Raw genomic sequence first — 15974 nt, 5'->3', positions numbered from 1 at the left:
ATGTTTTAACAATTTATGTAAAATGCTTAGCAAAGTTCTAAAGCAAATTTTTAATAAATAATGAAAAGTCATTATCATACAAATATTAGTAAGGGTAATTATCATTTTATTTTGTTGGACGCTTACTTTCATTTATTATATAGATTATTCCTATACTTAGAAATTTACACCCTTAATAAGCTTATGGCTATTTCCTTCTCTAAAGCCATGGTTAATTTGATATTCAGTCATAAATGTTTAAAACATATCTGTCTTCATCATACATAATTGCCAAAGTAAATCATACACGATGGAATTAAATTTGTTACTTTGTTGACATGCTACCTTACAGCAAAGTATATAGATTCTTTCTTTGCTTCTATTAATATTATATCCACCTTATGTCCCTGACATCAATGTGCACCTATAGATATTGTTGAATATGTGCTTCATCACAAAAGGGCAAAGCTCTCATCACTGACTTGTTTCAAGGTTAACTTTCCTGTCAAAGTAGAGAATGGGTGAGTTTATAGTAACAAATCTTTGTGACCCACAATTTAAAAATTTTATGATCTTTATGTGTGGTGAAGTGCTTTGAGAAATATAAAGCAATATATATATATGTTGGCATTTATTGCTGCTCTTTGTATCACTTTGGCTTTGCAATTATTTTCACTATTTGAAAATGGAATTTTTTTGTGAATCATTTCAAAATTTTGAGGAAGCTATAATAGAAAAAACAGAGTAAATTTCACAAACTCCACACTTTGATGTTTCTTTCTGAAAAATGAGCCTAATGATCCTGCTTTCTTTAAGTCACGGGATTATGGTGACTATCAAATATGCAAATAGATGTGGGTGATTCCTGAGTAATAAAGTTGTGTTAAAAATGTATATCGAGGGCCACCTGGGTGGGTCAGTCGGTTAAGCGTCGTCTGCCTTCAGCTCAGGTCATGATCCCAGGGTCCTGGGATCAAGCCCTGCGTTAGGCTCCCTGCTCAGTGGGGAGTCTGCTTCTCCCTCTGCTTTCATCTCCCTCTGCCTGCCGCTCCCCCTGCTTGTGTTCTCTCTCTTTCAAATAAATAAATAAAGTCTAAAAATATATATTTCAAACTTGAATTTCCTTGCTAAGTGTTTCCTAGTCTCCAGACAATGAGACTATAGGCCAAAGCACCAGAACCCTCTGTTTCTTTTTTTTTTTTTTTTTTTTTTTTAAGATTTATTTGTTTGACAGAGACACAGCGAGAGAGGGAACACAAGCAGGGGGAGTGGGAGAGGGAGAAGCAGGCTTCCCACCGAAGAGGGAGCCCAGTGCGGGGCTCGATCCCAGGACCCTGGGATCATGACCTGAGCCGAAGGCAGACGCCCAACGACTGAGCCACCCAGGTGCCCCAGAACCCTCTGTTTCTACTTTGAGTGTGGTATGTGTGTCAGAGTGTGTGTGTGCACGCACGCACCAGCTCATTCACATATAATGAAATGACCTGTGTCAAAATCGGAACGCTATGTATGGCTTATGGGTGATATATTTGTAATAGGTGCAAAAAATGTATATCTGTACATACTGTTTGGGGTTTTTCCAAGTTTTCTTCTCTTACTGTGCATTATCTCAATAAAACAGTGGAGAAGAATAAGAAATAGTCCATTTTCTTTCATGTGAGAAGTAAAGGCCCTTTGGAAATGTAGCTTCAAATTACTTTCCTGTCTTACCCTCTTGCCCTGCATTCAACATATAATCTCTATGCAGATCAGTGTCCTCACTGTCTTTAGGTGATACCATGTAATTTTTTTCTCTCCTGTTTTATTTCAATTATTCATTCTTCCTACAAAATTTTCTCCTTTAGCTCTGTCTAAATCCTATTCAGTTTTCTTTCTTTCTTTTATCTTCCTTTCTTTCTTCATGTCTCTTTATCTCTTTTTCTCTTCTTGGCTTAAACAGCAGTTCTAGAGGTGGAAAGTTGGCAAAGTTAATTCTTTCTGTGTTCTCTCTCGGAGGGAGAATCTGTTCCATGCCTCTCTCCTGCTGTTGGTATTTGCTGGCATTCCTGGGCTTGTAGATACATCAAGATAGAAAACTTTATGATGCATTTATGATTATATATATATATATGACAAACTAAATCTTGCCCTATAGACCAGATAATTCTTGCAATGAAAACTTCACATTTTATGCATTTACACTTCCCTTATTGTTTACAATAATGATTGCCCTTGGTTTGCACTCAATAAAATATTCCTTGATTTTCTTTAGTCCAACTCATTATTTCCTAAACAAAATGATCCTAACTGGATTTAAATAAATGTCATTTTAGCTGCTGTTCAACTACTTTTTCTGACCCATGAAACAATTGCAAAAGCAATCAGAGACATCCCATCATTTGCCACGTCTTTCCATTTCTATAATCACAGCAATAGAAGGAGTTTGTGTCTTAAGACAGTGATCTTAAATTATTATATTGTAGTTACAGCCATAAAGTATTTGAGATAACAATTTGTAATAATTGGTACACATTTGGTAAATCTCTTAAGAAAAAATAGTCAAAAATTAGTGGATAGAGGAAAGAATATCAATCACCAACACCGGTGATTTTCAAACTGTTATTTTTTAATAAGATTTTTTTTAGTAGTTACAGATGTTATTTACTTTAAACAAAATCTTACCTCCAAATACAGTTTGTTTGACAAGGTAATTGAAATCCTCCTAGTTCAAGTGAAATAAGATGAGATCCAAAAGTTCTAAAGAGTTGACACTTCCCTTTCAATTTCTGCACTGGTTGCCTCAGCAGTATCCTAGATTTCAGGAGGTTCACGCTATTTACACTAATGCAGTAATAGGTGTTAGTATTAAGCACTGGTTAAATTTAACTCTGAGCTTCCTGGTTCAGAAGGCAAATATTGTACTGTCAGCATGTAATGAAAAAAAAAAAAACATCAAAAATTTCCAAGAGAAGCACCAATTTCCCTAGTTAAAAATTAATTTACTGTGTGTGTGATTATAAATCATCACTGAGAAACGTAGTCGACAGTGTCTTCAAAACAGATCTTTCAGACTATAAAACATCATGCTTCCTATAGCTGTTTCTTCTATGCTCAATAAAAATCTGGGAGAACTGGGGCACCTGGGTGGCTCAGTTGGTTAGGCATCTGCCTTCGGCTCAGGTCATAATCCCAGGGTCCTGGGATCGAGCCCCGCATAGGGCTCCCTGCTCAGTGGGGAGCCTGCTTCTTCCTCCCTCTGCTGCTCTTCCTGCTCATTCTCTCAAATAAATAAATAAAATCTTAAAAAACAAACAAACAGGACAATACGTTATACTTACATATGAGAAGACAGTATTATAATGCTGTAAACGTCCCAAATTTTATTATTAATATTATTAATGGAGTCTAGTTAGCATATTCAGAGTTTTATATAAAGGAGAACACAGTCCCAGGTTGGCAGGAATGCTTTGAAAGGAAATAAGACTGGAGAACTTGCTTTACCTGGTATTGGTTAGCAGAATCAATAAAGTAAGGTATCGGAGCAGTGATAAATGCATAATTGAAGCAGAATGAGGATACACAGCAAGTCCTATGCATGTTTGGATATTGATATGCGCCAACCATGCAGTATAATCCTCTGAAGGAAGGGAGGAGATGTAAGAAAACAATGCTGTGGACGGTTGTTTCTCTGTGATAAAGACTATCTCAAACTTGAACCACTGGGAAAAATCAATTCATTTGGCTTAAACTCCTAAATAAAAAAGCTAAATTTTGTAAGAAAAGATAATAATATAAATATTTATCTTTATGACAAGAAAATGAATAAGAATGCCTTAATTAGGGCACTAATAGTCCTATGTAACATAGATCTTAATATGTTTGGTATTTAACCCATACCTCAAAGCACAGAAAAATTGAAAAAAAAAAAACGTGAAAAGTGTCCTCAGACTTCGGGAATATATTTGTGACATATATAAATAATAAAGGCTAAATATATAGGATATGTGTGTGTGTGTGCATGTGTTATATCCCTCCTAGAAATTAATAGATAATAGGTAAACAACTTGTTAGAAAATGGGCACATATATAAAAATCAAGAAACCAGAATGGCCAATTACATGTAAAAGTATTTCTCTACATTTTATTTTATTTTTTTCTATCTTTTTAAAAATATTTTATTTATTTATTTGACAGAGAGAGACAAAGCAAGAGAAGGAACACAGAAGGGGGAGTGGCAGAGGGAGAAGCAGGGTTCCTGTGGAGCAGGGAACCTGATGCGGGGCCCTGGGGCAGGCGCTTAACGACTGAGCCACCCAGGTGCCCCTATATCTCTATATTTTAGCAATCAAAGAACTGCAAACTAAGTAACAAGATACATATTACCTAATATATTGAGAAAAATTCTGATATTAACAAATATTGATGAGGGTATAGAGCAGCAGAAACTTTCATGTACTGCTAAAGAATGTGCAGTTTGAGATAACCGTAATAGTGAACAATTTAGCAAAATCTGTTATTATTATGTTTCTGTATGTTTTAAATGTAATACATTTTAAGGTAAAAATTGAATATTGAATATTGAATTCAGGGAGGTAGGAGGCTGGGTGTGTGATTGCTTAGTACAGACAGATGCTGAGATTTTTCTTTGTATCTAAGAAGAATGGTATTAGGTTTAGGGGATTTAAAGAGCTTGGAGTAAGCCAACATGAATATGCTTTACATAATCACTATATTTAAAATGAATATAATTGAATATAAAAGCTCATTACTGAAAATAACTCTGCTTAGCATAAATCACTTTCTGGAATGAAGACTCATAATCTCTTACATGATATTCCTGCCTCCCATTCTCCCTCCCTTGTGATCACTTTCAACCATTGACATGTCTGACGTTCTTAAGGACTTACTTATACTGGTTAATCTCCTGGGTTCTGGAACTCTTGTTGTGTGATATGTCCCCTTAAGAATTGTTTAAACCAATTTTGGAGACATAATAAGTACCCTGAATAAAGGCAGAGTTTAGCTGTATGCTGTGATGTAAGCTTTGATTCAAATGCAGAAATGTCCCCTTTGTTCTGACTGATTAATTTCACTATGTACTCACTTCTGAAGCTTTTATAATACAAATTATTATGCATCAAAAGCAAGACAAGATCATATTAACCCCTATAGGTTATTTTTTGCATTTCAAGTGTATGCACAACAAATAGTTTTGCTCAGAAAACAGAAAATTAAAGAGTCATAAAATATTAGAGCCAGCTCTTTCAAATCCTAATACGACAATCTAATTATAATAATTGCAGGAAGCCTCATTTATACATGAGATGACTGAGACCACCAAAGTCAGTTGCTCAGCTGGTAACAAGCAAGAAGGATAGCTACATAATAAGCACGGCTTCTTTCCCTGGAACCTCCCCATTGCCCATCAACCCTCTCAAATTAGTTTTCAGTTCAGCATTTTATTGGGCTCAGTATCTTTTTCTGGACATAACTGGAAAATTCAATCAAGAGAATATTTTCCAAGAAAAAAAAAAGTACTATTTAAAATCTGGTCAGCACTTTTAAATCTTGATGAAACATTTGTGTGGGAGGTGCAGGTGAAAGGCATCCAGACTGTGGGATGATTTGTACTCTTCGTGGGGCTTGATAATAATATACATGACCATAACATAACAGTAGAGCTTCCTCAACTGTCAAAGTGTGCTTATCCACAGAGCCTGTGCAGTGTCCAGCAGGCATGTGATTTGTGTGGATCCTCAGCCCTCTTCTTTGTCTTCTTGGCAGTGGCTTCACACTCACTGATGCAGCACTCTAGGTTTTCATCAGCTTCTCAGTCTCAAAATCAGCTTCTCCACTCAGGGAGTGTAGCCGGTGAGCTGACGGACTTCCTTCCATTAGGGTGTACGTGCTTCTTAAGAGATTGCCACTTTCAATATCATATAATCACTTCAGGGGACTCTTTCATTTTAGTTGTGAATAAAATTTTAAGCCAAGAAATGAACAATCTAACAGTATTTGAACTACTAAGGAAATTTGAGAGGAGAAAAAGTGATCAATATAGTAGTAAAAATAATAAAGAAACTTCATGTCCCAGATATACCAAATATAACAGAATATTGTATATAATCACCCAAGCCTGTACTTAGCCAGATTAATAGTAAAATTTTCAAAATCTAACTAAATGTGAAGCTTTTATAATAGATTAACTTGTCCAAGAAGGGCATAAAGGAGGAATACATAGATATGAGTTTTAAGGGAACAGAGTTACTGAGCTTATTTATGATTTATGTTCAAGAATCATAATACTGGAAAGCCCCTCAATGCAAGGCTAATGACTGAGCAAATTCAGGTATAGGGTAGAGGTAACTGTAACATCGGTGGAAGAACACAAAATAAACAGACTCTTTCAACTGGGAGAACCTAGACTGGAGTCTGAATCCAGCAATTACTGTGTGATCTCGGGCAATTTTTAACCCTTCTGAGGAATGCTCATTGACAAGCAGAAGACCACATACCTGTAATGATATGATAGAGTCAGAGTGATGTGGATTGAAAGCCAACTTGACCTCTTACTAGTTTAATGTTCTTAGAAAATTAAACCCTTTAGCCCTCAGGATCTTCATCTATGAAATTGAGATAATACTTATCTAAACTTTGAGATTTGGGGAAGAACCTAGTTTATATGCTAACCACATAGTCGTTATTTGAAGAATCTTGGATAAGTGATTTTCACTCTGCTTGTGAATGCAGAACTTTGTAAATGTAAATTAACAGTGCACACATGGGATTCTCATTTGCAGAGGTTGTCCCAAAAATCCTCAAAATTTGAGTGACAGTCAAAATACTTTTGTCCTCTATTGCCTCGGAATAGCAAAATTAATCAGTAATTCTTCAGGAAAATTATTACTTTTTCCTTTAAAACTTTCATAAGCCCCTGGTTTGATAACACATTAAGTCCCTAGTGTGTTCATACGAATGAGACTGTAGTATATATTTCCTTCTTTCAATTTGGATTAAACAGAGAAAAGGGAAAGGTGGAGAGTTGATGAAGAGCAAATATTTTAAAGATCACAAAACACTTAGAATATTCACATTTTGGCAGGATAGAAATTAGTCTGTATCTTCTATATCTTATATATGCTGACATCCAGGAAGCAATCCTGAAATAGTTTTCACGAAGTTGGTTGATATTCCTGGTGTCAAGAGAGGACAACTGCATCCCATCAATGCTTCAGTCAACAAACCATTTAAGGTCCATTTGGGAATGGGATACGAGTGTTAATTTTTGTCTGCAACATTCTGATGCCAACATCAAAACTCACGGAGATGTTAGTGACTTGGGTGCAATATGATACAAGGATCAGGATATACTAAAATTCCTCTGGAAGATTGGCTTACTCTGGTGATTTGGATAATTAGATAGCTGGGTCAAGGCTCCCTGTTATCCCAATAGAATGAGCTCTATCCATGGTAAGCTTTCTCTGGTTTTAGTGTCTTCTCCTGCCAGAGTCACATCACAAGGGATCTAAAATCCCCAGATTTGAGGCAGCTGACATTCCCAAACAAAATTTGAGCTGACGCCTAAATTCAGGCTGCCTGGTCCTGAAGCAATCTTATCATGTTCCCAGTAACAAAAGTTATTTGTCACTGTTGTTCTATAAAAAGTGGGAATAATGGGATGGGACAGGTTCCCTCTACTAGACCACAGTCTCTCACTGCATATCTAGCAAAGCAACACATTCCTGGTCATCCTCTCAGTAGGATGACAGGACAATTAAGGGTTGCGATTCTTATCTCTAGGTGACTCTGGATTGCAAGTTTCCCCAGTGAAACCTTTTCCTTAAGACCTAACATATGGTAAAAAAAAAAAGATCTAACATATGGTAGAGGGGATTGTTCAGAGCCCTAAATGAGCACAAATGAACCTATCTTATAAATACCTCAAAGGAAATAGCATTAACAAAGGCTGCAGCATTAAAGGTACTCATGGCACAGAGAATGCTGTCATCAGCAAGATAAGAACAATAAAGTTGTATGTTGGAAGATTTCGATTTTGACTGGGAAGAGGTTTTAGAAATAGCTAAATAAATTGTTTTACTGAAAATGTGTTTTTGGGCATTCACAAGAGTGGTATATGATTTTACTTATGTCTAAATAATTGTAAAAATGTCCATTCAATACATGGAAATGATAAGAGATTTTCAAACAACATTGGATCATGGTTTAACATGAAGTCTTTATTATTTTTTAGTGATTCAGAAGATACAAAACATTCTTTCAGTTTGTGGCATCATGAATTTGATGAAATATACACAAAAAAACACCTCTGATAAAGGAGAGCAGCAGCTTCCAACAATCTGACAACCTGACCTTGTAAGTACTTCAGATCAATTATAACAATTTCAGTGTTGTAGCACATATTTGTCCTCTCTGAGCTGTCTTGGCTACTGGCAAAGCAGAGACACCGAAAGTGGAGGGAAGAAACAGGGGGGAAATATTTTGATGATAAGATGCATGAAGCACTTTTGTATGGTGTTAGAAAGTGGTCCAGTTTCATTCTCTTACATGTGGCTCTCCAGTTTTCCCAGTGCCATTTATTGAAGAGATCGTCTTTTCTCCATTGTATATTCTTGCCTCTTTTATCATAGATTAACTGACCGTATAGTGTGGGTTTATTTCCGGGCTCTCTCTTATGTACCATACTCTTTTGATTACTATAGCTTTGTAGTATATTTTACAATCCGGAATTGTGATACCTCCAGCTTTGTTCCTCTTTCTCAAGATTGCTTTGAATAGTCAAATTCAATGGTTCCCTACAAATTTCAGTATTATTTGTTACAGTTTTGTGAAAAATGTTGTCGGTATTTTGATAGATAACACACTGAATCTACAGATTGCTTTGGGTGGTAATGGGTGTTAAGATAAGTGAAATAAGTTAGGCTGAGAAAGACAAATACCATATGATTGCACTCATCTGTGGAATCTAAAAAAATGAATAAACAAAAAGCAGAATCAGACCTATAAATACAGAGAACAGACTGTTGGTTGCCAGAGGGGGATGATGAGAGGAAGGGTAAAATGGGTGAAGGGGAGTGGGAGGTACAGGTTTCCAGTTAAGGAATGAGTAAGTCATGGGAATAAAAGGTACAGCATAAGGAATATAGTCAATGATATTGTAATAACATGTATGGGGACAAATGGTTGCTACACTTGTGGTGAGCATAGCATAATATATAAATCTGTCAAATCACTATGTTGTACACCTAAAACTAATATAACATCAACTATACTCAAAAAAAGAAGATACATGGTGAGCGTTGTGAATTGTGTAAGACTTTCGAATCACAGACCTGTACCTCTGAAACAAATAATACATTATATGTTAAAAAAAGAAGAAGAAGATAGTAGGAAGGGTAAAATGAAGGGAGGGAAATTGGAGGGGGAGACGAACCATGAGAGACTATGGACTCTGAGAAACAAACTGAGGGTTCTAGAGGGGAGGGGGGTGGGGGGATGCGTTAGCCTGGTGATGGGTATTAAGGAAGGCACGTACTGAATGGAGCACTGGGTGTTATATGCAAACAATGAATCATGGAACACTACATCAAAAACTAATGATCTAATGCATGGTGATTAACATAACATAATAAAAAAAGCCCAATGATGTAATGTATGGTGATTAACATAACATAATAAAATTTAAAAAAAAGATAAATGAAATAATTACTATTTTAAAAAAAATCAGACTTGGTAGATGTCTTAGTAATTTGGGGACTTTGTATTGAGTTATGTATATATGTAGAGTTTGAGGAAATGAAACACATTGATAGTTTTTATGGTCATATATAGCATTACAGCTCTTTAATATGTGTAGTTTCTACTCTTTCTAGAAACCATTTGATTTTTTTCTGCTTCTCTAATAAGATAAGTGAGAGGAGAGAAGGATTATCAAAAGCGGACCTGCTAAAATTACAAAAGTTTGAATTAGAGCCCTATTGTAAACATTTTCTTCCAAACTACCATGCCTTTGACTCACAGACCAAGATTGTGCTTCATTACTCAAATACTTTGTTTCCACAAAGTGTTCTATATCAGTGTACATGGTTAAATATTGGGGGGAGAAAATCAGAGGCATTGCAAAAGTGACAATTCCTAGCTTAAACTATCTCCTTCAACCCAACAGAATTAAATAACAAAGTTTACCTTTTTACCTATCATTCTACTCCCCACTCACAATCCCACAGCTTCCTATCGCTTTCTTATTTAGGCTGTAGTTGCTTTGGGATAATTTTTATTTTTTTTTACTGAAGTTATTTGACTCACTGACCTTTATTTTTTTTTTTTTAATTTCTCACCCTTCAGACAATTCAGAGTTCTTCCTGCTTAATCAACTTCCTATGTCCGTAATGGATATTTCTCAGGAACATCGCTGAATGTACTCACTGGTGTTTCTCATGAAATTCATATTTCCATAGGCAGAGTAGGAAAGGCAATGATTTTGTGAAGTCCAAATTTATATCAGTATTTTTGTCTGATACTGGTGAAGAGTTCAAATCACAATTTCACTACTGTCTGACGTGGGGCAATTTTATTTTATTTTTTTAAAGATTTTATTTATTTATATGAGAGAGAGAGAGAATGAGATGGGGGAGGGTCAAAGGGAGAAGCAGACTCCCTGCTGTGCAGGGAACCCAATGCGGGACTCCATCCTGGGACTCCAGGATCATGACCTGAGCCGAAGGCAGTCACTTAACCAACTGAGCCACCCAGACACCCAATGTGGGGCAATTTTAAACTTACTTGCCAGCCTTATTTGCCTAATCTGTAAAATGGGAAATCAGATAATATCTATCTCATGATGCTGTGGTAAATGATAAGAGATTTTAAAAGTGCCTAGCAACTTTTCTTATTTTTTCCAAGGTAATCTGTGTATATTTTCAGATCTCCTGCCTATCATAGTAATCATGAACCCAAAACAATTGGGTCAGTACCCCATCTCATAATAATACTTTATTAAAGTCAGATAAAGTCATCTAGCCTGACCTGTATTAGACAGTCCAAGGGCTGCCCCTCACTTTAAAGAGAACTTTTAGGGGTATCATGAGGAGATGTGGAAGGGATGAAATAACAGACAGTATCCATGGCCAGGAATGGTCCCTCACATGCTCCCCCACTGTGTTCGTTTTGGTGATCGTATGTCCTTCTCTCCATAAGTACAGGTGTAATAAGCACCACGTAGGAGCAAGTTTGGGCACGTTGGCAACTCCTGCTCCTGAATCAGGCCTTGCATCACAGAGTTCTGAGATGTGTATGCACCAGCGCTAATGGTGAACTGTTCTCAGGAAGACCTTGATCCCAAGAAGCGTTAATCATAGCTCTGTGGGAAGATTGTTTAAGATTCTTGGTTTTGGAGATGTTTCATCATCTCTTGCAACCAACAGTGGTGCAAAATATGCTACAGTAATCATCAGGAAGTAGGATCCTTTCTGGAGCACCACTTCCCATTTCTGGCAGATAAAAATCTGATAGCAGTAGATAAGGGTCTTCTTCCAATATTCTCTCATGGGGATGTACAGTATCCAAGGCTAAAGAATCATGTTTCATTGGTATTATTTGACGCCAGATTCAACAGATTTAGCGTGTGTGTGTGTGTGTGTGTGTCTATGTATGTTCTGTTTAATCCATCAATGATTATGAAGATTTCTAATCCAAGTCTCTATTATTTTCAAAATACAATAGCAAGTTGTGAGGACTGAGTTTTAAATCTTCCCTCAGTATGGTTGAAGATATCTGTTTCAAATTACCAGCATTACAAAGAGTTGTCAAGCTGTTTTCAGCCTGGCAGATAGAGCCTAATGTCTTTCCACATTATATATTTGAACATATCCAGTAGCAGAACATGCTCTATGACATTACTAAATTTCAGGCGTGATGGCTCATGTCATTATATGAGACCCTGTAAGAGCAGTTTCCCTTTTATAAGGCCTGTGAAAATGTGAATAATCTGGACTAATAAGTACTTTTTTTTTTTTAAAGAGGGGGAGGTAGAGGCAGAGAAAGAGAGAGAGAGAGAATCTTAAGCAGGCTCCATGCCCCACATGGAGCCTGACATGGGGCTCAGTCTCACAACCCTGAGATCATGACCTAAGCCAAAATTAAGAGTTGGACATTTAACTGAGTGAGCCACCCAGGCACCCTGAGAGCTAATTCTTAAAATAAATAAAACCACTATTTTCCAAGGGAGGATTTTGTAAAATATGCTTATAATTAAACAATAAAAATATTGAACTATGTATCAATACTAGAAAACACAACAGTCCTATGTAACTTGTTCACCAGATATTTATGCTTTCGAATAGTTTATGACTGTTGTCAAAATGGGAAAATAGCTTTGATATCCCTGATTAGAGTACAAAAGACATTGTTTTCTATTCATTTGTAGTATGAATAACATTATTAAAATTGTTTATGCAAACATTCTTTTAAAACCCACAGTTTTGAATAAAATAACACATATAAAATTATAGAACAGATTCTCCAAGTGTCCAAGGGATACTAAGTTTTACAACACATTTGTAATATCTACAAAGCCAACTAAGGGAATTTTATTATGACTTTAATGTCCTAAATTTACAAAGCTATCCTAAAAATACTAGTCTTATATAAAGTTTGAGGATCAATTTTTATTATTCAAAGAAATTTCACTTGGCTTGCCACGCTTACTCTTCAAAAGTGATTCCTCACAGTGAGTAGAGTTGATGTTATCTGTAGTTTATATTGTATGGCTCATGGCCAGAGGGCTACTGTAATCAAGGGTCGGGGCTCAAGCCCTGATCTACCTCCAGGCATCTGCACTTGCTATTGGATTCTTCCTTGTTTTACAACTCTGCTGAAAACCTTGCTGACCAGAGGAAGAATTTTGAAGACACTGGAGAGGAGAAATGCCCTTCCCTCAGCTGAGATAAAGGCCATGGAATATTTTCCCCAGGAGAATAAGCCTGTGTTATAGAGAAGACTGAGTATATTTTGCAGTGATTACTCTTCCCTTCCCCTGCCAGAATTATTAATGCATTTTTCTGGGATTTTCACTGTGAAAACCTGATAAGGTTCCTGGAGCTAAATTCTATGAAAGTGTTCTGATCCTTATCAAACTGCAAACCCTACTCTCATGCACATCCATACTGAACCTCCAGCAGTTCATCAGAATTACCATCTAAGTGTCCCTACCAGTTTATGGCTCCAGCAGTTGCTGATCCTGTCAGCTGTGACTCTCCATATGCACTTGTGTCTCCAGATTCTGGGATGGCAGAGAGCCCTACAACCACAGTTCCTAATGGATCTAATGACACTCAATGATTCAGTTTATCCAGCCACTAATTTTAAGATAGGAATGTTGATTTCTAAGATATTTACATTTTGATACTCTTTCTTCATTATTCACTAGTCTTTCACTCCTTTCCCATGCGCTGATTCCATTGCATTTTCATATCTCATTTTTATGTATTTCTGTATATATACTACAGTTTGCCACTCATATACTAGTTAATAACTATTTAAAGGGTACAAGTAGCCAATATGTCCTCCTCAGTGGCCAAGGAAGATAAAAAATGGTTATACCATTCTTCTTGACTTTAAGCCATTATGTGTACATCTGAGAGTGGCAGATGTTAAAAGAAAATTGCTAAGAAGTTGCCAATTCATAATCAGAACAGTGTTCAAAATCAAGTGATTAAATCTAAACACATTATGAGTAGCTAGATATCAGAAGGGAGTAATTTGTGCAGAGGTTTGAAGATCTTGGAATGAAGGTGATCCTAAAGATATTACCTATGAAATGTTAGAACTGATTTCACAGATCAATTAGGAATGACAAAGAATGGACGATATATAAATATATAAGACACCTTAAAGATTAAGAAGACTTGAAAACCTATGTGAGCAGAGCTTGACCATGGAATTTCAAGATGAAAAGAGGTACTTTTTTCTTGTGTATATCTGGATCTATACAAAGAATATAATCTTTTAAATCATAATACATAGTCAGCTGCCCACTTTTCACACTTTTTATAAAAGGGAATTTCTACATATACATGAACCTTTGGATTTATTTTATGCAAATTCTGTGTATTTATTATCTACAAAATAGTATATGTTTATGTAAATTCAGAGAAACCAAGCATTGTTTTTCATGAATAAGAAAAAAAGGAAAATTAGCTTCAGTAATGTTTGTGTGTGCGTGTGTTTAATTTTGGGTTTAGAATTTAAATGGTGTACAAATAAAAGTAAGTTTTAAAATTCTGCCTTCACATTTATTACAGCTTGGGGGGATTCAGTAGACTTCTCACTGGCTCATTATTGGTGCTTATAAAACAAGAGCAATTGAAAAAGGGAAGGAACAGCTGTTGGGAAATGCAAAGAGGGAAATAAGAGCAGAAATGCAGGTAAAAATATGGGCACTTTGAAAATAATTGTGGTGACATCAAAGAGGTACAATTTAAACATTATTTAAAAATACCTTGTAAACCACTTTAAAACTCAAGATCCTGAGTCAATAATGAGTTTATGCATCAGCTACTCCAAATGTAATTGAAACGTGGAGAATGCTGTATAAGTTATTCATTAAAAACTCTATCCAGTTGCTGAGTAAGAAACTAACTCCTCCTCTAGAGTCAGCACTTTAAAAATACTGGGGAGAGTCACTAGGGCCATCAGTATTTTGATTTATGACTGAAGCACATTTGCATGAGGGGACACCTATCTAATTCAGCTGCTACCTTTAATTGTGGAAGAAAGGCAATATGGGGATGATAAAGAGATTCGTTAAAAAAAATCAGGGTAGTGATATTTATTTGCATGTTTTTCTCATAAGAGGAAGTGATTTAAATATTGTAATTGCATTCAAATTTGACAGTAAATAGATTTTCAACTTTACTGTCTTACTCCATTTGAACTTCCTTTTTTTTTTTTTTTTTAAATCAAAGTCCAACCCAAACTCCACATTTCTGGAACCCAGATTCTGCTGTTTCTGACTCTAAATTCTTCAAAGCTATTCCTCCTTTGAACTTACAGCATCTTCACTCTCAGAATGACAGAGTGCAGTGGCTTTAATACGTGATATGCAACCAAAAAAGTAATCAAGTAGACTTTGCTTTTGACATTTGGACCAAAAATATTTCTGTTAATGTAAGAGAAAATATATCACAATATATTTTAACTGTGAATAAAGCAGTAAAACTCTTACAGTTTAGATAAATGTATGTCAGTAAAAGTGGAATATGGAAAACTTTCTTCAAACATAATTTACTTTCTACAAAATTTTGTTTGAGGATCCATTTCTATACATCTTTTCAGCAACAAGCATTTCAGATTATTTCCGTGCAGATGGAGAATTACTCATTTCTTCATTAATTGAGTTTCAAAATGTGAAAGGTGCTGAATCATCTAATTGAGAAAGCAAAAACAGAAGTAAAAATCCTTCTTAACGCTTATATTACCTGTATAGCAAGAAGTCTGGGTTTAATTTAAGCAGTGCCTATTGTAAAAGCATCTCTTCCCCTTTTTAAAAACAGAAAATCTATACTCCTCAAAGGACCATTCTACACGTCCCTCACATTGGTAAAAAATGAAGCACATTTATAGTAAAATCAAGAAAATCAGAGTAATGTCTGGGAGAAATAGCAGTAAACCTTGCCTTTCTAAGCTTAAAACATCCAATTTAGCTCCCCAAAGTTAGGTTTTCACATTGGGTGTTGCATTCAAGCTTTATCTAGTAATAATCATCCCTTTGCAGGCCATTATTGTCATATATTTCCTTCAGTGACTTGGAAGAATAATATGTGATGAAGAAGAATATTTAAGAATTTTAGCATTTCCATGGCCAAATATCATCTCAGAGTCATTTTTGGTAAATGAAGTTTTGGTAGATGCAGGGCTTAAAGCAGCAAAAGATGATATTTAAATAAGATACCTGAAATTAGGTGGGGGAAAACAAAGATTTCATTAAGTTTTAGGGTACA

The sequence above is a fragment of the Mirounga angustirostris genome, unplaced genomic scaffold (genome assembly GCF_029215605.1).
Source record: "Mirounga angustirostris isolate CCGP_5_RB_7025 unplaced genomic scaffold, mMirAng1.0.hap1 SCAF_10, whole genome shotgun sequence".
Classification (NCBI taxonomy): domain Eukaryota; kingdom Metazoa; phylum Chordata; class Mammalia; order Carnivora; family Phocidae; genus Mirounga; species Mirounga angustirostris.
This window is presented reverse-complemented; position numbering follows the sequence as displayed.